This window comes from Cryptomeria japonica, chromosome 9, assembly GCF_030272615.1.
Source record: "Cryptomeria japonica chromosome 9, Sugi_1.0, whole genome shotgun sequence".
Classification (NCBI taxonomy): domain Eukaryota; kingdom Viridiplantae; phylum Streptophyta; class Pinopsida; order Cupressales; family Cupressaceae; genus Cryptomeria; species Cryptomeria japonica.
This window is the reverse complement of record NC_081413.1, coordinates 651766238-651791747: the sequence shown is the minus strand read 5'-3', so window position 1 is coordinate 651791747 and position 25510 is coordinate 651766238.

Below are 25510 nucleotides of genomic sequence, written 5' to 3'. Positions count from 1 at the left end.
AAATCAAAGCGCAAAAAAAATCTATAAAATGAAAAATGATTAAGATCAAAAATGCAAAAAACCTTTTATAGATGAAACAAAAATTAAAAATGCAACAAAAATCTATAAAACAAAAAAAGTTAGGATAAAAAATGCAAAAAACCTTCTGTGGATGCGATAAAAAATCAAAACGCAATAAAAATCTACAAAATAAAAAACTTGTAGAATAAAAAAATAGAAAACTTTTTGTGGTTGTGACAGAAAATAAAAACACAACAAAAAACTGTTAAGTAAAAAAATGCAGAAAACTTTTTGCGGACACGACAAAATATAAAAATGCAATAGAAATCTAGAAAAAGAAAACTTGTAGGATAAAAAAATGTAGTAAACCTTCTATGAATGTGATAAAAAATAAAAATGCAATAAAGATCTGTAAAACAAAAAATTGTTAAGACCAAAGCATAGAAAACCTTTAACAAATGCAACAGAAAATAAAAAACACAATAGAAGTCTGCAAAACGAAAAAACTGTTAGGAAAAAAAATCCAAAAAACTTTTTGCGAATGTGACAAAAAATAAAAATGCTACAAATCTCTACAAAATAAAAAGCTATTAGGACCAAAAGTGCAGAAAACCTTTTGCGGATACGACAGAAAATAAAAATGCAACAAAGATCTACAAACCTAAAACCCTGTTGGGATTAAAAATGCAGAAAACCTTCTGCAGATGTGATAGAAAATAAAAACATAACCAAGATCTGCAAAACAAAAAACTGTTAGGATCAAGAACACATAACACCTTTTGTAGACATGAATAAAAAAAAAACGCAACAGAAAACTATTAAGATTAAAAAATGCAGAAAACCTTTTGTGGACGTGACCAAAAAAAAATGCAACAAAGATCTGCTAAAAAAAAATTATTAGGACCAAAAGCATTGAAAACGTTATGTGAATGTGATAGAGAATAAAAACACAATAGAAATCTGCAAAATATAAAATTGTTAGGATCAAAAACACATAAAACCTCCTACATGTGCGACAGAAAATCAAAACACAAAAGAAATCTATAAAATGAAAAATGGTAAGGATCAAAAATACAAAAAGCCTTTTATAGATGAGACAAAAAATAAAAAATGCAATAAAAATCTATAAAACAAAAAATTGTTAAGATAAAAATTGTAGAAAACGTTCTATGAATGCGATGGAAAATCAAAATACAATAGAAATGTGCAAAATAAAAAACTGTTAGAATAAAAAACACAGAAAATCTTATTTGGATGCAATGGAAAATAAAAATGTGACATAAACCTGCAAAACAAAAAATTGTTAGGATAAAAAATGCAGAAAACCTTTTGCGGACACGATAGAAAATAAAAACACAATAGAAATCTATAAAAAGAAAAACTTGTAGGATAAAAAAATGCAGTAAACCTTCTACAAATCTCCAAAATAGAAAATTGTTAAGATAAAAAATGCAGAAAACCTTTTGCCGACACGACAGAAAATAAAAACGCAGTAGAAATCTATAAAAAGAAAAACTTGTAGGATAAAAAAATGCAGTAAACCTTCTACGAATGTGACAAAAAATAAAAACACAAGAGATATTTGCAAAACAAAAAAAATGGTAAGACCAAAGCATAGAAAACCATCTGCCGATGCGACAGAAAATAAAAACACAATGCAAATCTACAAAATAGAAAATTGTTAAGAGAAAAAATGCAAAAAGCTTTTTGTGGATGCGACAGAAAATAAAAATGCAATAGAGATCTGCAAAACTAAAAACTGTTAGGATCAAAAATGAAAAAAACTTTTTGTAGATGTGATAGAAAATAAAAACACAACAGAGATCTACAAAACATAAAATTGTTAGGATTAAGAGCACATTCTACAGACATGAAAAAAAAATGCACCAGAAAGCTGTTAAGATAAAAAAATGCAGAAAACCTTCTACGAGTGCGACAAAAAATAAAAATGCAATAGAGATTTGCTAAACAAAAAATTGTTATGATCAAAAGCATTAACAACCTTTTGCGAATGCGACACAAAATAAAAACCCAACAGACATCTGCAAAACAAAAAACTATTAGGATAAAAAATGCAAAAAATCTTCTATGAATGCGATAGAAAATAAAAACAAAATAGAGGTCTGCAAAATAGAAAATTGTTATGATAAAAAATATAGAAAACCTCCTGCTGCACGACAAAAAATCAAAATTCAAAAGAAATCTATAAAACAAAAAATTGCTAGAATCAAAATGCAAAAAAACCTTTTATAGATGAGACTGAAAATAAAAATGCAACAAAAATCTATAAAACAAAAAATTGCTAAGATAAAAAATGTAGAAAACCTTCTGTAGATGCGAATCAAAACGCAACAAAAATCTGCAAAATAAAAAATTGTTAGAATAAAAAACACATAAAACCTTCAGTGGATGCGATAAATAATAAAAATGCAATAGAAATTTGCAAAACAGAAAATAGTTAGGATACAAAACGCAAAATACTTTTTGTAGACGCGATAGAAAATAAAAACGTAACAGAAATCTGCAAAAAGAAAACTTGTAGGATAAAAAAATGCAGTAAACTTTCTACGAATGCGATAAAAAATAAAAACAGAACAAAGATCTACAAAACAAAAAATTGTTACGACCAAAGCATAGAAAATCTTCTGTGAATGTGACAAAAAATTAAAACGCAATAGAAATCTGCAAAACAAAAAACTTTTAAGATAAAAAATTACAGAAAACCTTCTGTGAATGTGACAAAAAATAAAAAATGCAACAGGAATCTACAAAACAAAAAACTATTAGGAGCAAAAGTGCAGAAAACCTTTTGTGGATGCAAAAGAAAATAAAAATGCAACAGAGGTCTGCAAAACTAAAAACTGTTAGGATAAAAATGCAGAAAACCTTCTGCAGATGAGATAGAAAACAAAAACACAACACAGATCTACAAAATAGAAAACTGTTAGAATCAAGAACACATAACACCTTTTGTAGACATGACAAAAAATAAAAATGCAACAAAAAATTGTTAGGATAAAAAAAATGCAAAAAACCTTCTACGGAGGTGACAAACAATAAAAACACAACAAAGATCTGCTAAACAAAAAACAATTAGGACCAAAAGCATTGAAAACCTTCTGCGAATGCGATAAAAATAAAAATGCAATAGAGATTTGCAAAACAAAAAACTATTAGTAGAAAAGATGCAGATTACCTTCTGTGAATGCGATAGAAAATAAAAACACAATAGAGATCTACAGAGTAGAAAAAATTTAGGATAAAAAACAAAGAAAACCTTCTGCATGCGCGACAGAAAAAAAAAAAAAAAAAAAATCAATAAAACAAAAAATTGTTAGGATCGAAAATGCAAAAAACCTTTTATAGATGAGACAGAAAATAAAAATGCAACCAAAATCTATAAAACAAAACATTGTTAGGATAAAAAATGCAGAAAACCTTTTGCGGATGTAATAAAAAATTAAAACGCAACAGAAATCTACAAAATAAAAAATTGTTAGAATAAAAAACATAGAAAACCTTCTATGGTTGCGACAGAAAATAAAAACACAACAAAAAATTGTTAGGATAAAACATGCAGAAAACCTTTTGCGAACGTGACAAAAATAAAAACGCAATAGAAATCTGCAAAAAAAAAAACTTGTAGGATAAAAAAAATGCAGTAAACCTTCTGTGAATGCGACAAAAAATAAAAACGCAATAGAGATCTGCAAAACAAAAAATTGTTAGGACCAAAACACAAAAAAACCTTCTACAAATGCGACAGAAAATAAAAACACAGTAGAAGTCTACAAAACAAAAAACTGTTAGGATAAAAAAATATAGAAAACCTTTTGCAAATCTAACAAAAAGTAAAAACGTAACAAAGATCTACAAAAGAAAAAACTATTAGGACCAAAAGTGTAGAAAACCTTTTGTGGATGTGACAGAAAATAAAAACGCAACAGAGAACTACAAAACTAAAAACTGTTAGGATAAAAATTGCAGAAAACCTTTTGCAGATGTGATAAAAAATAAAAATGCAAGAGAGATCTGCAAAACAAAAAACTATTAAGATCAAGAACACATAACACCTTTTACAGACATGACAAAAAATAAAAATGCTACAGAAAACTATTAGGATAAAAAAATGCAGAAAACCTTCTATGGACATAAAAAAATAAAAATGCAACAAAGATTTGCTAAATAAAAAACTATTAGAACCAAAAGCATTGAAAACCTTCTACGAATGCGACAAAAAATAAAAACGCAACAAAGATCTGCAAAACAAAAAACTGTTAGGAGAAAAAACATAGAAAACCTTCTGTGAATGCGATAGAAAATAAAAACACAATAGAGATCTACAAAATAGAAAATTGTTAGGATCAAAAATACAGAAAACCTCCTGCCGCCGTGATAAAAAATAAAAACGCAACAAAAATCAGCAAAACAAAAGACTGTCAGGGAAAAAAAAAGCAGAAAACCTTCTGCAAATGCGACATAAAATAAAAACGTAACAAAGATCTACAAAATAAAAAACTATTAGGACCAAAAGTGTCGAAAACCTTTTGCAGATGAAACAAAAAATAAAAAAGCAACAGAGATCTACAAAACAAAAAACTTTTAGGATAAAAAATGTAGAAAACCTTCTTCGGATGCGACAAAAACCTGACAAAAAACATGACAGAAATCAAAATTGTCGCAAATTTAAGATCTTCAAATCTGAATCACTAAAACAACACTAAAATGTTAGAAAATAGGGTCTATTGTCCCATCAAGCGTGCTAAAATATGTGAAGTGAAAAATGATGACAAACTATTGTAAAACCACAAACAATCCTAGTTACACAATAAAACATTTACCATACACCAATGAAGGAAACCTAAGAACATGCAAATCAATAAATAAAATAATAATATCATTCACATGCCAAGTAAGGTTTGATCTCCATTATCTCCTATCTCCATTGATCTTGTTTGATATATTTGCTCTTAGATTTTATATTGTGCACAAGAGCTCAACAAAGAATGGATTATGATTGTAAAGTCACTTAATCATTGGAAGACTCGATAAACACATTAGATAGGTGACTGATTAGATGCATTCTGATTAGAAGAATAAAATAATCTTCTTATATAAAAGACACTTTAGAAAATGGAGGGATGGAATTAAAAAGTGAAAAGATAAATGGTTGGCTAGGATCAAAGGGTAGGTAGAGAAAATGATAAAATGATAAGAAGGTAGTTAGCAAAAATAATAAAATAATGAAGGAGGTACGTAGAGGAAAATTTAAAAGATAAATGGCATATGTCATAGAGAGGAAAATCCTAATGAATTTATTAAATAAATAAATATTTATTTAATTGATAGAGGAAGTGGGACCAATAAAATATTTATTTAATTTAAGAAAAATATAATTTAAATAAATAAAAATCATTTATTTAAACGAGGAAAGACTAGAAAAGGATAAATTAATTAATTAAGTAAATAAAAATTTAGTTAATTAATAGAAGACTTAGGATAAAATAATTAAATAAATAAAATATGTATTTAAGCTAGGACAATTTTAGGTGTCTATAAGGGTAATTGAGCCTCAATTAAAAAAATTCTAATAATAGATTGCTAGAAAGTATAAAGTCCCTTGCAATCAATAAGTAATATTGAACTATATTACTTTTAGGCATTGTGATTATTAATAGAAAACATAATAGCATGCATTTGAAATAATCTAGTTTGTAAACAGTGTCATTCAATTCTGATAACTTAGAATTAATTACTTGGTCCAACCCAAAATCATTCAAAAACATAGCAAGATATTAAAGAAAATATTAATTAAAAATCAATAACTAAAATTCTAGGAGAATGTTTATATTTCTCTTTGTACCTTATTTCTTTGATTAAAGGAAGATCAACCACCTTGCATAACCTCCTTACTCAAAGATAAGTCCATAGCCTTAGATAATTGTATGAAATAAGAAAAGTGTTTAAATAAGTATCTAAATAGCCTAGAGAAATTATTTATGGGAAGTTTTGGTGCTAGGAAGAGAATATGTTGGGTTCAAATCTCCTCACACAAATAAATAAATTTAAATTCCATCCAATAAAACATGCAGTCATGGAATAAGTGTGTCATCTGTATCGTGCAATAAATAAATAAATGGTGCTAGAATTTATGTAAATCTAGAATGATATCCTTCATCCAAACTAAGAGGGGAAAGGTCTAAGAACTTCAAGAAAAATGAATTCGATAGGAATAAACTTTACCATTCTTTATGCTAGTTTTGATAATAAATAGATAATGGTTGTGATGGAACACACAAAAAAAGTCTTTCTAAAGTGAATGTTCTATTTATGCAAGGAAAGCTAAGGAAAAGAATTATTTAGCTCCTTTAAAAAAGATCACATCATAATATCTCCCCCGCTTCTTGTTGTAACCAAAAAGATTCTTCATGTATGTATTTAAACTTTCTCTTCAATTCCCCTAATCTACTAAACATAGGGAAGCTTAAATAATCACCAATTTAATAGTTTGCAAATCAAAATTTAAAATTTAATTAAAAGCCCATAATTAAAATTATTTTCATATCTTCAAATAATTAATGAAATATTAGCTAGTGTCTATTTTCATTATTAAATAATAAAAAATGCATTTTAAAGGATATAACTAGAGGGGAAGATTTGAGTTATGACAAGATCTAATAAATGAATTCAAGGGTCTTTCCTTAATAAAATAATCTAACAATTTAATGGAATTGGGAAAGAGAGATATTCTAGGGTCCCTCCTTAATAAAATAATCAAATAACTTGCAATCCATCATATACTATCTGAAATGCCTAAACTAAACACCTTCACACCATGTGAAGTTAAGATTATACTAAATTTTGCATTTGTGGTTTAGAACTCTAAAAAAATCATAGAATAAATTTTAGTTAAAAATGTTGTTGAAAGAATCAAAGATACAAATTACAAAATATTATGATAATTGATAACATATTTAACAAAAACATAAGTTAAATTATGGCTCTAATAGAGACACATTTTAGAGTGTTCATTAATAAAATAATTTAATAACTTGCAATCCATCATATACTATCTGAAATGCCTAAACTAAACACCTTCACACCATGTGAAGTTGAGATTATACTAAATTTTGTGTTTGTGTTTTAGATCTCTAAAACAATCTTAGAAAAAAAATAAGTAAAAAATGTTGTTGAAAGAATCAAAGATACAAATTACAATATATTATAATAATTGATAACATATTCAACAAAAAAAAAGTTATGACTCTAATATAGACAATAAGAATATAAGATTCATATAATGATAACATAAAATAGTTCTATAAAGAATTGAAAGAAATGATTCTTTTATTAAAAAAATACATAATAAAAAAATCTAAATTGTAGTTATACTATGATTAATATGTTAATTATTTATATTAAGAGTGAATCCAATTTACATGGACAACACAATATAATGTTAATAAAATCATACTTAATATATATGAACATTGAATAACAAAGCTAATTTGTTTAAATTATTGTTCATTAAAAAATAAATACCCAATGGCAATTTGAATTATACACAGTTAATTCCTGAAAACACAAACTATAGTGTAAGAGTAGTCACTCCTTAGAAGAGATTTTATTACATACCTTGATGCAGAACAATATTGGCAGTAATGAGACGAGGCTCTTTCAATGGACCCACTGTACTCACCAAGAAGTCCACAGCCAAAATCTCGCAAGCCTCTCCTGATCATTCATACCTTAGAAAGAACAAAAAACCATTTTTGTTATGAATACTTCAGTATGGAATACTTCTATTATGAATTCTGGAGACTACAACTAGTATTACCTCAATGATAGATTGTTTAAGAATCCAGGAGAAAGAGAACCAGATTTCATAGAAATGAAAAAGGATTCCCTCCTAGTGATGAGATTTTGACCCTTCTGCCATGACATGAGAAACAGAGAAAAACAGGGGAGACAAAAATAAAAAGAACATGGTAAGGAAAATGAATGCTTCCAAAACCTGATTCCTGGATAAATAACCGTCAGAATTTATACAAATGTGCATTTGATGGTAAATACATGTTAATTCAAATTAAACAGACAACACACTACTAATATGGAGTTCAAGTTAAATATAGCTGCTAACGTTAATTAATTACTTGTAACCCAAAAGGGAATCATTCGTGGTCTCCTTTGAAGAGAACATCAAACATATAGTAGCCAGGTGGATGATCTCAAGCCAGGAATCGGGTGGATGATCTCCTTTGTCTCCAATAGGGTAAGTACTTCTGTCCAAAGTCTGTATTTATGTTTGGTGCAGTTATGTTATAGAATTCTAAAGAAGAGGAGGAGGATTTAATGAGCCTGATTCTGTCAATGTTTTAGGTATGACAGCATACATGGTGTAATAAATTATAGATTAGGTGTAAATTTAAGTCAAATACAATGTGATTGCTTACAAAGGTACTCCTCTAAGTAACGATCATTTTCAGGAATAATAATTGTTCTGGTATAAGAATGAATCTTAGGAAGTTTATATACCCATAAAGATGATGAAACACTATATGTCATATATCAAACATGGGATTAGAGTTTGGGAAATAAGATAAGTGTATATACAGGGGATATTCCTTGTTATATACTAAGTTAGAAGGGTACTACTCTAAATGATGGAGGTGTCAGACTGGAGGAACGAGAGGAGACATGGATGAATGCAAGTGTGTTTGAACAGGGTGCTTTTTCTAATTGTGCCCATGCTATTGCGGAAAATTCACACAGGGCTGCACCCCATTACAAATGTTTATAATTTATAATTTGGGTTGTAGACTAGTCATTTTATTTATGGTTCTGCTAGTCACTTTGTATACTCGTAAAAATAAGGATGCTAGTGCAAATGGGTCTAAAGAATAAAAGAGGGAGTGATAAATTTGAAGAATAAGTTAGACTATTTAGAAGCCTATAAGTGAATGCAGTTGTATTTTGGACAGGTTTTAATAACTGAGGCCTCTGTGTGCAACAGATATGTTGATATTGCAAAAAGTTTAAATATAATTGCAGCCTGTTGGGCATGTATACAAACTAGAATTGTGACACTGGTTCTGTAATAGAATTCAGATATTCCACACATTCAAAAAAGGAGAAATTTGAAACCAGTAATCTTAAGGGAGAGTTTGCAGTTAAACTACCGAGTAGAAAAGGATGGCTCGGATATATGGCTGGCTACGCTAGACAGAGAATTACATGGGAGTTTTGTGTTTGGAGTGGTGGTTTTTAATGGAGTTAGTCAAGGGGTCTTGGAGAGGCATTCTACCAGATAGTTCATCTTTACTATCAGAAAGATGTGTTAAAGGTCTAAGCATCTGCAGGGCAAGTGTATCAAGGGTTTTGGATTTTCTCACAGATGTTCTCCCAGTTGCAGTATTTCATAATCATTGAGAAACATTAACATCTCAAATTGATGAAAGTATATGTACCTATAAGATTTGTATGAGAAATCTTCGTTGCATCTTTTCCTTGTGATTTGGAACTCTGTTGGGATACAGAAAAAACATAGACATCCAAAAACCTTCGAGATAGTTGCAATTATCTATCATCTCTTCTGACAAGAACCAGCAAATCATCAATTAGCTTGAACCCCCTTGATCAATTTGGTCGCCCCACTCTACACAACCTTAGAAATCAATTCTATCTGCAACCAGAAAAATGAGATACAAGAAAGACTAAACAAATTAACCAGTTATCATGTTTTAGCAATGGAAAAAGCTTCCCATTTAGGCAATTGAACCCATTTCATAGACAATTCTTTTAGCAATGGAAAAAGCTTCCCTCCTGCTGATGAGCTTAGATCAAAACAATATTTCATTGGACTAGCTTTTGATTCTTATGACATGAGAACAGAGAAAAAATAGTGGAGACAAAAACAAAAAGAACATGGTATGGAAAATGAATTCTCGCAAACTGATTCCTGGACTTAATTTGAAAATAAATAACCGTGTCAAATTTTATACAGATGCGCATTTTATGGTAAATACAAATTAATTAGAATTCAATAGACAACACACTATTGCTATGGAGTATGGAGTTCAAGTGAAAGCATAAAACTATAACTACTGACTTTAATTAATTACCTCTGACCCAAATGGGCATCATTTGTGTCTTGATTGGAACAGCTTAAATATCACACAAAGCTTATATTTTTAGGCTTTTAAATGTTACCACTCAGAGTTGACTGAAATTTTCTAGGCTTAATATGTTGCTTAATGTATATGGTCACACTAACAATACATTTCTAGACTAAATATATTAAACAGTCAAAGTCGACTAATACTCTCTAAACATAATATGTTGCTTAATGTCTGTGGGTTAAGACTGGCCATCTTGATTGAAGAGAACACTAGGTGGATGATAATTAGGTAGTCCACCTTGGGCCAGGAAGCAGGTCTACAGTTTCACTTGCAAACAAATTTCTCTCCAACATGTTTGGTGTAGTTATATTGTAGAATTCTAAAGAAGAGGAGGATTTAATGAGCCTGATTCAGTCAATGTTTTAGCTGGTTTAGAGGCCAAGAGGTATAACAGCGCGCAGAGTGTCATAAATTACGGATTAGGTGTGAATTTAAGTCAAATACAATATGAATGCATACAAAGGTACTCTTTTTAAGAAACGACCTTCATGAAAAATTGGTCTGCAAATAAGATGCGTATATGCAGGGGATATTCCTTGTAATTTATCGTTCCTGGTGTACAGGAGAGAAGAGTACTACTCTAAATGAAGGAGGTATTAGACTGGAGAATGAGAGAAGACATTAGAAGCGCATGGATGAATGCAGGTGTGTTTGAAGACGATGTTTTAAATAAGTGTGTCTATGTTCATTAAATATTTTTCTATTGCACAACATTCACACAGGGCTGCATCCCATTGCAAATGTTTTTAGTTTATGCTTTGGGTTGTAATTTTATTTGTGTTTCTTGCCACTTTGTTTACTACTGGTGAATTTAAGGGTACTAGTGAGAATAATAGAGAGGGTAATAAATTTGAAGAATAAGTGAGACTATTTAGCAGCTATATTTTAGACAAGTTTTAACAACAGGGACCTCTGTGTGTGTCAGGTTTGTTTTTAATATTTATTGCAAAAAGTTTAAATAGGACTGCATTTTGTTGGACAGGTATATAAATTAGAATTGTGGCAGCATTTCTGTAATTGGAGTCATTTTTTTGTGATTTTGTTCCTTTTTATTCTAGGCTTTTTCAGCTAATTGATATCTGGAACATGTCTATAATGAGTGTTACACATGGGAAATACAAGTTCAGACAAACAATAGTTCTTTATTAAATATGATGCCTCTTTTGATGATTCTGTAATTTCGGTAGTACATGGATTTCACAGCAGGAAGCAGGTCTACAATTTTCAGTTTTAGATAAATTTATCTCCAACAAGGTAAGTCTGTATTTATGTTTGGTGTAGTTGTATTATAGAATTCTAAAGAAGAAGAAGTGCACTTAATGAGCCTGATTTAGTCAATACTTTACCTAGTTTAAGGGTCAAGAGGTATGACAACACGTAGTGTCTGTCATAAATTATATATTAGGTGTAAATTGAAATCAAATGTATTCTTCGAAGAATTGATCTGGTATAGGATTGAAACTTGGAAAGTTTATATACTCACAAAGATGGGATAAACCAAAATCTGGGGTCAACATATTTGAAACTCCATATATCATATATTAAACATGGGATTAGAATCCGAGAAATAAGATATGTGTATATACAGGGGATTCTCCTTGTAATTTATAGTTCGAGGTATACAGGTGAGAAGGTATACTCTAAATGAAGGAGGTGCTACTGCAAGACTGGATAAATGAGAGGAGATATTTAAAAGCATATGGATGAATGAAGGTGTGTTTGTACGTTGTAGTGGTGGTTTTTCATGGAGTTAGTCAAAAGAGCTTGGAGGGGCATTCTACCAGATAGTTTCATCTTACTATTGGAAAGTTGTGTAAAAGGTCCAAATATCTGTGTATCAAGGATTTTGGGTTTTCTCACAGATGTTCTCCCAATTGCAGGATTTCAAAATCATTAAGAAACATTAGCATCTCAAATCGATAAAAAAAAAGTACCTATGAGTTTTGTGTGAGAAAAAATTCTTGCATCATAGAAAAACATAAATATCTAAATACCTCGGAGCAGTTGCAATTATCTATCATCTCTTCTGACAAGACCCAGCAAATCATAAATGAGCTTGAACCCCGATCGCCCCAGTCCACACGACTTCAGAAATCAGTTCTATCTACAACAACAAAAATGACATGCAAAAAAGACTCAACAATCAACCAATTTTCATCTTCAAATTTAATTTATTGTCATTATAACTATTTAATATTTTTCCGATTCTGAATCTCACCATTTTGGCAGTCAGAAAGGAGAGCATAATAAAAGATTTAATAAAATCACAACAAATAAATCTTTTATTCTCTTTCAAAAAAATGTAACGACAGATCTGGAAAAATTCATGCCAGGAAGTGGAGTAGCACACGAAATTCACAAGAAACAAAGACGAACAGTTCGCTCTCGAAGCCTAAAATAAAAAGATTAATAAAACAGAGAATTTATGGAGGCCGGAGTCATTACCAGATAACCGCTGGAGAGGATTAACGGACAGATGGATCTTACCGTTGACGACGGACGGCCAGAATTTGAATTTACAAGCCCTGTATTTGCTAAGGATTTGAAGGGAATGGGATGGGCTAGCGGCGGTCGTGTGCAGGATTGAATTTAAAAATTCATGACTCTAACCGTTTTGAATTTCTGAATATAAACGTTCTGAATTGCTTGCTATTTTCTCGGTGGTGGGAAGTTATTGAATTTTTGAATTTTAATTTATATGAAGGTGCACCATATTTTAATTTTCCATTCTTGTGTTTCAAATTTCTATATTTTGGATTGGACTATGAGTGTAATTATTTTCGTTGGATAGAATTGTCTAGGTGATTTTGTCTTCTAAATTTAAATTTTTATTTTTATATATTTTTGTTAATTTTTTATTTGATCTTATTATTATTTGTTAATTAATTTGTTAAAATATTTAAAAAATAGGTATAAGTGAGGATAAATTAGTTCTAGTTGACAATAATTGTAAAGGAGAATATCACACAAGTTTGACATTATCATGCTAGTGGGACATAATGACAAAGGCTATTTCATCCTAGATATCAAAAATTTAAGTGTTTGTTTCTTTTTTATAATATGAGTTCAACATGTCAATATCAATATCAACTGCAAAGTGGTGGACTATGAGATGAAAAGTGTGGTGTAGTAAAAGTGTGTGGTGAAAGGTTTGGAGTTGAATTGCTTAATGATTGCTTGACGTAGTCTTCCAAGGGAAACTAAATTCTCAAGAGATTGTTGGGCATTGTGAACTAAAGGCTTATTCATTATTATTCAAATTTTCATGAATCTCCTCAACTAGTCCTTGTATCTTGCTTAAGGTAGTGAACCTCTTCGACAAGTTCTTTAGGGAGCAATGTGCTTCCTTAGGAAGTGAGCCTTAAAACAATTGTAATCTTGTTTTTATTTGTGAGGTTAGATTTGGATGGTAGTTCCAAGTAGCTTTTCTCACTGTGGTTTTTCCCTTGTTGTGTTTCCTACACTTTTTTGGTGTTCTCTTATGCATTAGTGTTCATTTATTTATCTTTCATTACTACTAATTTTCTTAAGGGTTTTGAATTTGAATTATGCTAAAGGGTTTAAGTTTTGAAGATATTGATTCACTCCCCCCCTTCTTAGTATTTAGTGTGTTCAACACTTTCTCACTCTAAAAATATTGCAGTGACCTTATTTCTGAAAGTACCACTAAACATGAAAGGGAGAGTAAAATAAATAGATTCAAACCAAATGCAATAGAATACTAATTAGACTTTACCCTCTTTGTTTTAAAGGAATTGAAATTAAATCCTAGTTCTAGGGTAAAAGATGCAAAATTAGTGTCAAATAACATAAATAGTGAGCTATAGATGTGGTGTGTAGACATGAAGCTATATCTAAGGTAAGGGCACAAGGAGGAACCTATGTTTAAAAATCTTCCATGAAAGTACAAGACAAGGTGGTTTGGGTTGATCCTATCTAGTTGTCGAATGTAGGCAAATAGGAAAATTTTAGAATTAGAATTCCATTAAGAATCTTCTCAAGAGTTCATCAATAGTTTGTAAGACATGGTGGTGTTGGGTGACCCTAACACCCACTTTTTGTTGGACTGCAAATGTTAGATCTAATCTTAGCCATCTCCTCTTTTAGGATCTTCATTTGTAGCTTTTGGATTTGTTTCCTACACATAGAAAGAGGGAAAATGGTGTTGGTGATAGGGGTTTTACTAAGTCAAGCCCCACATTTGGAATTCACCCTTGACTTGAATTGAAATTTTGTAAATGGAAATACTAAAGTGAATTCTAAATGATATAGCTTATATCTACCATAATTGATAATAGATGATGATGTAATACTCTTTGAATGTAATCATAAGTTTTGATATAATAATATGATGAACTATAAGATACTCAATCATAAAAATGTGGTTGCATAAGTGTTGATGTAGTTTTCTACTCCATGATGCTTGAAAATATTGGAAGGATATGGCAAGATGCAATGCTACCTTGAATGCTTGAAGATGCTTGATGTTGCTTATGGATGATGTGATGTGAAAATAAATTGCAACAATTCTCTTATATAGCCTTCTCTAATTGAATTATGGTTAGATCAATTGGATTTAGTCCCCTCTTTTAATGTATTGGCTCTTTAAGTAAGATTAGTGGTTTTATTAACTTAATTGGTGAAACCCTAATTTTCCACCTGCACACTTGGTGTATGAAAAGGTTCCCCACTTTGTGCTAATATTATTTTTTGTTGGTCCTCCTCTTTGACTAATACCTAATAATATCCTAACAAATCATCAAGTGATGAGAATATCTTGGGCCTTGCAATTGTTTGCAAAATCAACTTCATAAAGGGAAATGTATAGTGATCTTTGGGAGAGGCTATGCTTAGATCTCAAATATCCACACATAGTTGAATATGGCCATTCTTGTTTTAGACCAGAACTAGGAAAGACACCTATGCGTTGTGCTTAATCAGGTATATAATATGAGAATCTATTAGTTTCTTCAACTCTTTCAAGCTATAAGAGACTCAATCTTTGGATTTACAAGCCTTTGTGTTTGTTAGATTATTTTTTCTTCTTGAGTTAACTCTATTCTATGTTGGATGGCATTACAATTATACCCCTTAAGGTTATTATATAAGTATAGGTTATAACTCCTTCATATTTGTCACACCAGAATATTAGTTGGCCTCTATCTTTCTAAAGAACTTCCTCACCAACTTTTAACTTCTTGCCATTTTTGACCTCTAGGTCAATATAATCTCCTTTGTTAGTGAGCAACTTACATTTTTAGTTTATTGCATCATTGCAATCAAAATGATATTCTAATTTTATTAACTCTTGAGGAATATTATTACCTTTGATTTGGATTATCCAATCTCCACATGCCTCCTCAATTTTGGGTTGCAACTATTCTACAAATTCTTTGGCTTGATAAATGAACATAGTGATATGAGCATTTTTTTTAAATTCTTTCCAATTTTGATCATTATTAGGATTTTTTGGTTGCATAATCACCTACACAAATTGTTTTCTTGTGATCAAATCTACTACTCGATCTTATGGACTTGAAAAGAACTGAGAGCGGGGGGGGGTGAATCAATGACACCAAAAATAGAATTACTTCAAACACTAACCGGTAGATGAACTTAACAAAACTTTTAAACACAATGCATATAATCCAAAACTATATAACAACATTCACAATAAATAAAACATCCACCATAACACAAGTGTTTGTATGTGGAAAACCCAAATACGTAAGAACCACGGTGATATGGAACTCACAAGTTAACTATCTGCAGTAATAGATAACTGTTTGGTTAGGTTATACAAAGTCCTCTACTAGGAGAGAATCTTGTTAGAGATCCCAAAGCTTGAATAGAAGCTTATACCCTGTGAAAGGTAGTACCCTGTTAGGAGTAACCTCGGTGGAGGATTTTTGAACCCAAACTAATGGATCACCCTATTAGAGGATTTGTACATTGAAGCTTGTTAGAGCTTACCCAGTTAGGGGATTTGAATTCTACTGTGATTGTTAGAAAACAATAGGATTGGTTTGATTTGTCTGAGTGGCACAATAATTGCTTGATCAAATTCTTCTAAACATATTCAACACTTCTCTTCTGCATACTCCGCAACTTAACTCTTTTGAATTTTGCACACAACATATCACTTTCACTCATATGAAATAATTCATTGTAGTGTCAACATATAGACATTAAAATTTCATGTTGGCCTAAAGAAATCATAACACAGTTTCCTAGGTGTAGTGTATTTGCTTAAGTGATCATAACTCATCACAAAAATACCGCCAAAATTTGTCAGTAGGATAACTCATCATGATTTTTGGTAACTCATCACAAAATAAACGAAAACTGGTTGGAACAATCAATATCGGTTAGAGTTAAACATATGAACCATTATCCTTTAATCTCCTGATATAATCTCTACTTGATCTTCATTTTGATATTGACTAATGTGTATCCATTGATTATCTTCTAAACATGTACCAGTTATCACAAAGTACCGGTTAGAGATAGACCTCTAGCATAAGCTCTAGCATATTGGTTGTAGTATAAAAAACTTCTAGTTATACTGATAGACAATATAAACATATGTGTGTGTGTGTTTCATCAATGAGAACATATGATGAATACATTACAATCATCATCAAGCCAACAATCTCCCCCTTTGGCATCGATGGAAACACTTAGAAAATTTTACAGTAATACCGCTAAGTGTGCATACAAAACAAGTTTACACATATACACATACTCCCCCTTATTGCATACATTATACAATTTTTTTAAAAACACATACATATTTCTACTTTCCCCTTTGACAAAAATGCCAAATTGAAATAGAAAAATATTTATATATATACAGAAAATTTGTATCAAAGTGTTCTGCATATACAACAATAACCGAAATGAAAGTTCATGCATTCGCCAATTTCATGAATATATCATTAAAGTTCTACTTCAACTATGATATGGCATTTGTGATGTGAGTAGACTCTTGAGTTCCTTTAGAGACCAGAGTCTCTTTTCCTTCTCATGATCATAAGTATCCAACCTGTTATGCAAATCATATACAAATTTAATAAAAGAAAATATAGAGTCATGAAGTGGGACATATGCATTGTATATCCTTTCTAGCTCTTGCTCTGTGTCTGATTTTTGTTTTGTGATATCAGAATAACATAATGAAACATTAGAGATAGAGGCAAGATACTTTCCTCTTATTTCAATAGCTTTGCTCAACAAATCTTTATTATGTGATAGAGCCATTTTGCCAGTATCAATGTCCTTTTCAAGTTTCTCCCCATACTTCTTCTTGTGACTTTTCTCAGCAAAGGTTTGTGTTGTATCTTCAAGTGACTTGATTTGATTAGATGCATCTGCAACTAGCTGACCAGGTTTTCTAATAGGGGTTGATAGATGTGCTATAGACAATTCCGGTACCAGACCAGATAAAATATCTACCGCATTCTGAATAGTTTTTTCTTTAATCCTTTCCTCTTTCAGTCTCTTTCTATGTGCTCTAGACTGCATGACATTAGCAATCTTCATCATTTCAGATGCACTCATGTTGTCAACATCAATAGGCCCTGAAATGCCTAATGAATCATTATCATCCTCGTCAGTCTGCAGAGTGACTAATGGCTTTGTCCATTCAGATGATGTAACCTTAATGATTGATTTCTCTTGATTCTTCTCAATTTTCATTTTAGAAGTCTTTATGACAACAATTTCCATAGAATCCTTCTGAGTATCTTGAAAGACCGGTGGGGATTGGGTTTTCTCTGGTTGTTCAGTTTCTAATGGATTGACCACTATCAATTGAGTTGTCGATTGCTCAACTAAAGTAACCTGTATATCAGTGATTACAGGAGGTTCCATATTTGGTGCAATGTTGTCTCCAGATAGATCAACTGAATCCTGAACATCATCAACAACATGAATAATGGTGTCATCCATCTTCTTGACAGGATAGACCTCATCTTCTTGTACAATCTCTTCTTCTTCCATTTCCGGTTGATTGGCAACATTTTCCTCATTCCTAGAGGATTGGAGAAGTTCTTCCATCTATTTCATTTCATAGGAAATTCGATGGGTCTCAGTTTCAATAATTTCCCTCCTCCCACTGAGTAGTTTCAATCTCCTTGCTTTAAAAGAAAATTGAATTTTGTACTTATCAAAAAATTAATTATTTCATCTGTAGACAAATTGGGAAAATATTGTACAAATATCTTAGCAATGATTTCTTTTTTTAATTTTATAGCTTCCTCCCATTTATCCAAAAGAATAGTGTACAAAGAGTTTGAAATAACCTTTTCCAGATCATGTGGAAATCTAATGTAATGACACAAAGGAGTGATTACCTATTGAATGACTTGCTTTTTCTCATTTTTAGTGAAGGAATCAAAATGCTCTTTGACATTGTCAAACCTGTTCCTCCCTAATGTCTTCATTGTTCTTTCAAAATGGGTATCAGGATTTTAAGTAGCTATATCAATAGGCACAGTTGCCTTTGGTACTTCCTTTACTTTCTTTGCTACTCTATCGGTAGATTTCATCTTCTTAGGTTCTTCTTCAGTGTCAGTACCCTCAGATTCTTCATTAAGAATTAACTTCCAACCTCTTTTCTTTATCACATTCTCCTTCTTTGTACAAACTTTAGGTGTTGATTCTTGTTTTGTTTGGATACTCCGAGTCACCCTTGTATTCTTTATCACTATAGGTGCTTCATCAATTTTCTTTTTCTTTCCTTTCACACTTGTGGCAAGAGCAATACTAGTTTTGTCTTGTGCATCTTGGAATACCACAATATCCAGTTTTGCCTTCTTTTTATCTTTAGGAGATGCTAATAGGTTATTAGCATAACCAGCCAGAAAGTCATGGTTCACCTCATAACTCATATCTTCCATTTCTTCTTTTCTTGGCTCAATTGATTTCATTAAACAAAAATCAGTGGTAACTGTAAAAATAATGTCCTTTGTAAAATGACTTACCACATCTTCAGGTAATCTCATTTTCATGCTCATCTTTTGAAACTCATTAAAATACTTATTCATAGCAGCATGGAAAGTATTGTTTACAGCCTTGATGTTGTTCTTGATTTGTGTTGATACCAATAGGTCCTTTGACCATTCAATATCACCTATTCCTGGTAGCGTATTTCAAAAATAAAAGATTAACCCAACTAATAGCTAACCATACTTGAACTTTAGACTGTTGTCCTTCTTGATAGATTGCAAATTTAGAAACAGTTGTCTTCTAATAGCCTTGCAAAGATCATAATCTACATTTTCAACTATTATCTTATAAGCTGTGTGAATTGGTGCAGATGGCACACTATTTAGTCTACTGGAGTAAAATATTTGGTAGCCTATCACCATTGCTGCCAATTTCACCGTAGGGTCTCTAATATTGTTAATAAAAAAAAAACATTTGTCAAATTTTGAACCAGTTTGATAAATATAACTTGACAAATCTCCTTTTACTAAAACTCCACTCAAAACTTGTGATAATGCATTATATGACATAATTTGTTCCACCTCTACAACTTCCATTGACTCAAATATAATCATTAACCTTTCTACAGACTTTGAAGATGATGCCATTGCGGATGACTAAGATTCAAAGCAAGATTTTCAAAGAAATATCTATACTTATGCACCTTGCCTCATTTATCGATTGAACGCCCCAAAGTGCACGCCAGTTCGATCTTCTGCAACCTTCAAATCAGCTTGATTGCAAATCATAATGAAACTTCGACAATTATTAGCCAACAATCTTTCTTAGCTCAGCAAGTGCTCCAAATTTATTTCTCAAATGTGTTAGGGTAAAAATAACAAAGTAAAAAACTCAGTTTTATCCTTTTTACCTACTATGATAAATGCTTTCTTGTTAGGGTCACAAACCCTAATTTTACTGCTCAAGGAGAAAACCGGTTAATAACATATTGACAAAAATTTATCAAAATTTCATGCTTCAAAATTCTCTTACCTCTCCTTCATCTCAAGGGGTCTAGAGGTGGATTTACCATTAATCTCCCCCTAACCATATTTAAAAGGCTTAATTCACTGGGTGAAGGAACGGTCTCTTCTCCGAGTGAGTCGTCACTTTTCTTCTTTCGTATCCAATTCATTTCCTCTCTTGTTTCTTCAAGATTAACTTTCTGCTCTGCTTTTTGATCCTTAGAAGAATTGACCAGTTTTCTATTCCTAAATCTACAAAATTTTGCTAAATGCCCCAGTTTGTTACAGTGATAGTAGGCCATACCAGATGATTTCCAAGGTCCTGCATTTCCTCTCCTAGTTCTTCTTCTGCAGTTCATAGCCACATGAACATAGTTATTAAAGATGGTGCAAATGACATTTGTTACCTTTTCCATCTTAGATTGACTAAACCAGTTGTCGTAGGGTCTTTTCCAGTTCATGTTGATCTGATTGTCAAAATTCCTCATCCAATTGCCATTCGATCTTGGATGCATATGTGGTAGAAGAATATTTTCTCCATATCTACACTTAATAGATCTATGTCCATACATTCTGCATGTGAAGCAATGACCTTCAAATTTCTTGGACACATACCTAGCATTAGTATTGTAGCTTGCATTTTTGTTAGGTTTATTTTTTAGAAACATTTGTAGTGTGACTAGGTTTATGGCAAACAAAACAAATAGGTTTAAAGACCTTCTTACCGGTAGGCTTATTGATCTTATAATCAAATTCATTCTTAAGAGTGTTTCTCTTAGTGCCGAAGGATTCACCTTTTTCAAATGTTTGAAAACCAATTCCAGAGGTATCACCTTTCATCCTTTGTGATTGAATTTGTACGTCAATAAAGGTAGAACTCTTGTTGAACTTATCCAATTTCTCATTAACTTTGGTAAGTTGTTTGGTGAGATCTTCATTATGCTTAGATAGGTTCTCTCTCAAAGATGATGCTAAATCAAGATATAGCTATAAGTTCTCCTTCTCTTCTCTTTTAGCATTCAAATGCTCATGAAAGGTAGCATTTTCTTGCTTGATCTTGGAAATCTCATGATCTCTTTCCTTGATAAGATCTTCAATAGCTCTTCTGGCTTCTAGTTCCCGACTCATGCAGATAGTAAGACCTTCCATCTCTCTCCTCTGATTTAGTTTCTCATCATTTAAATTTTCAACTTCCTTAGCTAAAGCATCAATATTGGCCTCATCTAAAGAACTAATGTCAGATATCTCTAATAATTGTTGAGTTGTCTCTCTCCTTTTAACTTGTGAAGCTTTCAGTTTGACCCTAAGGGTTTCAAGCTCATTTCTGCTAGCTTCTAGATCTCTAGCCATCTCGAAGTAGCTCGTGTCCCCCATAGTGGTTTCAAGGCTCCCTTCTAAGTGATTAGGCTTGAAAGAAGTTATCTCTTATACCAATTGATGACCTTGAAAAAAACTAAGAGGGGGCTGAATTAGTGAAACCAAAAATAGAACTACTTCAAACACTAACCGGTAGATGAAATTAACAAAACTTTTAAACACAATGCATATAATTCAAAATGATATAGCAACATTCATAATAAGTAAAACATTCCCCATAACACAAGTGTTTGTACGTGGAAAACCCAAATAGGTAAAAACTACGGTGAGATGGAACTCACAAGATAACTATCTGTAGTAATAGACAATTGACTGATTAGGGTCTACAAAGTGCTCTGCTAGGAGTGAATCTTGTTAGAGATCCCAAAGCTTGATTAGAAGCTTATACCCTATGAAAGGTAGTACCTTGTTAGAAGTAATCTTGGTGGAGGATTTTTTATCCCAAACTAATGGATCACTCTGTTAGAGTATTTGTACATTGAAGCTTGTTAGAGCTTACCCGATTAGGGGATTTGAATTCTATTAGGAATCCAAAAGGACAACTGAGAGGGGGGGTGAGGTAGTTGTGAACAATTTGTCAATAAATTGTAATCCAAATGCAAATTATTCCAACTTAAACTTAATGCCGGTAAACCAAACTTAAGTGTCGGTAAAACAGACTAACATTTATAGTAGTATTGGTTTAACTTAATACATAAAACATAAAGAGAAACAACATCCACAAGACATGACATAGAGATTTTGATGTGGAAACCCAATAAGGGGAAAAACCACAGTGGGAAACCTTACCCATAATTAGATGATACTACTGTAGATAATATGTGTCTACAAATGGGGTCTGCACATGCAGAAATGCCAACTGCCTAGAGCTCACTCCTCAATCACAAAATAGGAGTCACACCGGCTACACAATTGGATGGTTAAATCCAATGATAATGTACTTCTCAAATACCATCTCCAAAAATAGATTAAGTACCAGTTTAAGCTCTGAACATGAGTGTGAAACACCTTCATGACCTTCCTTCAACCTTCAAATAATGTTTGCGTGATTTGCACAAGGACCTGCTTATTTTTTCTCTTCAATATTCAAACACATGAATCATGATCCTATATCCCTATCTTCAAAATGTTCTTACAATCATATATACAAAACCTAAGACCAGATGTATAGGTCGGCTCACTAAAGATATTACAATTAAATCAATTGCAAATAAGTCATGATGTGATACAACATGTCAACTCAATACATTTACCATATTATCGAATCAATAAACAATCTCCATAATGTGTCATGTTGATCTCGAGTACCAATCCATAACCTATACCTATCTATCGATAAAGGAAAATATGTCAACCCGATTAGACCAATAAGAAAAACACCAAATCCAAATTTCCAATCCATGTCTTTGACATGACCAAATGATCTCCAGATGATAACAAGTCATCATTTTTGTTGGTGAACAATATAACCTGCTAGTGACCACATACCGGTGAACATAATGTAGACCTCCAAGAAGACAAGTGTTGACATCAATGACAAAACCAATGCAACACATGATGAATTCATCCATAATACCAACAATCTCTCCCTTTGGCATTGGTGGCAAGACTAGATGGAAAAACACCTAAGTGCCAAAAATAGAATGCCAAAAACTAATAAACCAATAATCTCCCAAAGATAGATCAATACAAAGTTTGATACAAAAGGTTTTGAAAAAATAGAAACCAAAACCAGAGTACATCTCTCCAAGTAGAATGATCATCTCTCCTGAAATACATTTTTTTTCGATAGATATCTCTCCCCCTTTGACATAAAATGCCAAAGAAATTAAGAATTAAAAAACATTTCATTTAGCTAACTACTCCCCTTGAGAAGTATCCCTCCTTCATCAAAGCCAGAAAAAGATTTTTCTATTAGTCCCTATCGGTTTGATGCCAATCTTCATCATTCAAGTCTCTGTCGGTGGGGAAATTACCCCAAGCTACTCTCTGAGATATTAAAATGTATTTGCTTCAATATTCTCTTTAAGAAAATTGTACTTAATAGAAACATGCTTTTTCTTAGAGTGAAATACAAGATTCTTTGATATATCAATTGCTTTTGAATTATCACAATTGATTATTATTGGTTCTTTGCATTTGACCTTTATACCCTTTTGCTTGATCCATAATACCTGAGTATAATTAGTTGTTGTTGCAACATATTATGATTTTGTTGTAGATAATGATGTATAAGTCTTCTTCTTTCTTATCCATGAAATCAATATTCTACCAAGAAAGAATGCACCGCCAGTGGTACTCTTTCTATCATCTACATCTCCTGCCCAATTTGCATAAGTGTATGTACATAAATCAAAATTTTCATCCTTAGGATACCATAAACCAAGATTTGTTGTGCCTTGTAAGTATCAGAAAGTCCTTTTAACTATTGATTCATGGTTTTCCTTAGGATTGCTTTGAAATCTAGATACAATACATACTACATTCATTATATCAGGTCTAGTTTGTGTTAAATATAGTAATCCTCCAATCATAGATTTGTACCTTGTCAGATTAATAGGACCTGAATCATCCTTCAATGTTAATTTATCAATTGTACTCATAGGAGTCCTTACCGGTTTGAAATTTTTCATACCAAATTTCTTCAAGAGTTCCTTTAAGTACTTTGTTTGACATATGAATATACCTTTATCTGTTTGTGAAATCTGCAAACCTAAAAACAATTTTATCTCTCCAATCATAGACATTTCAAATTCTTCTTGCATCTAGTTAGCAAAGTCCTTACATAATCCATCTTCACATCCCAAAATGACATCATCCACAAATACTTCAATAAAAAAAATATCATCATTGGTAACTTTGTAATACAAATTGTTGTCAGCATTAGCTTTTGTGTAACCAAGCTTCAAAAGATATTTATCCAATCTAGCATACCAAGCTCTAGGAGCTTGCTTCAATCCATATAAAGATTTCCTTAACCTACAAACCATATCCTTATTATTGATGAATACTAAGAGGGGAGGGGTGAATTAGTATGCCAAAAAACTCTATCCTTACACACTTAAATAGTCTGAAGATAAACCGGTAAAATAGTTTAACAGACAGACCGGTTATCACACATGCAAACCAAAATACAAATAAAGCATTCACCCACAAAAGAAATACAACCATCACACAAGATATTTGACATGGAAACCCAAATGGGAAAAACCATGGTGAGATGAAACTCACAAGTCACTATCTGCAAAATAGAAACCATACTAGTTAAGGTTAAACTGGTTAAGGTCTTACAATGTTCTTCACCAGAACAGATCCTATTAGGAATCTCAATCTCTGTTAGGAGATAAGTCCGATTAAAGACTACCTTGTTAGAGGATTTTAGATTCACAGAAGTGAACCACCTTGTTAGAGGATTTTACAATAGGCTTTTGGGCCTACCCGGTTAAGGGCTACAGACTTGTCAAAGATGTGAGTAAGCAACAAGTGTTTGATCTACCTAATAGCACAAACTACTTGGTTAGATCCAATATAGCTCACTGCTAATGCATTTCAGCATTACTTCAGTCTTCTCTATCTCTCTTAGTTACAACTTTATCTTCTCAGATAAGATCGCTCTTACAACAATTCAACAACCACCTTAAACCCTAGTCACAACATAAACCCTTTCAGCAACAACCTAAAACCCTAGACATGATGTCCTTTTAAAGGAATCTGATTTCATGTCGGTCCAATAGGATTACATTACAATTTCCTAGGTTCAATGAATCTAGACATACTCAGTAACACGACACAAAAAGCACCATCAGTGTGTCAGCACCATCAATCAATCGGTAGATTGGTAACTCATCACAAAATGCCGATTGGTAACTCATCACAAAGTATTACCGGTTCATACAAAATACCGGTTGCTGGTTTGACAAAAATGAAGACTGGTAAGAATGTGTTATGCCGCTTTGCTCCCTCATACCACTTGAGATCTATGAACCGCTTGGGGTCGACATT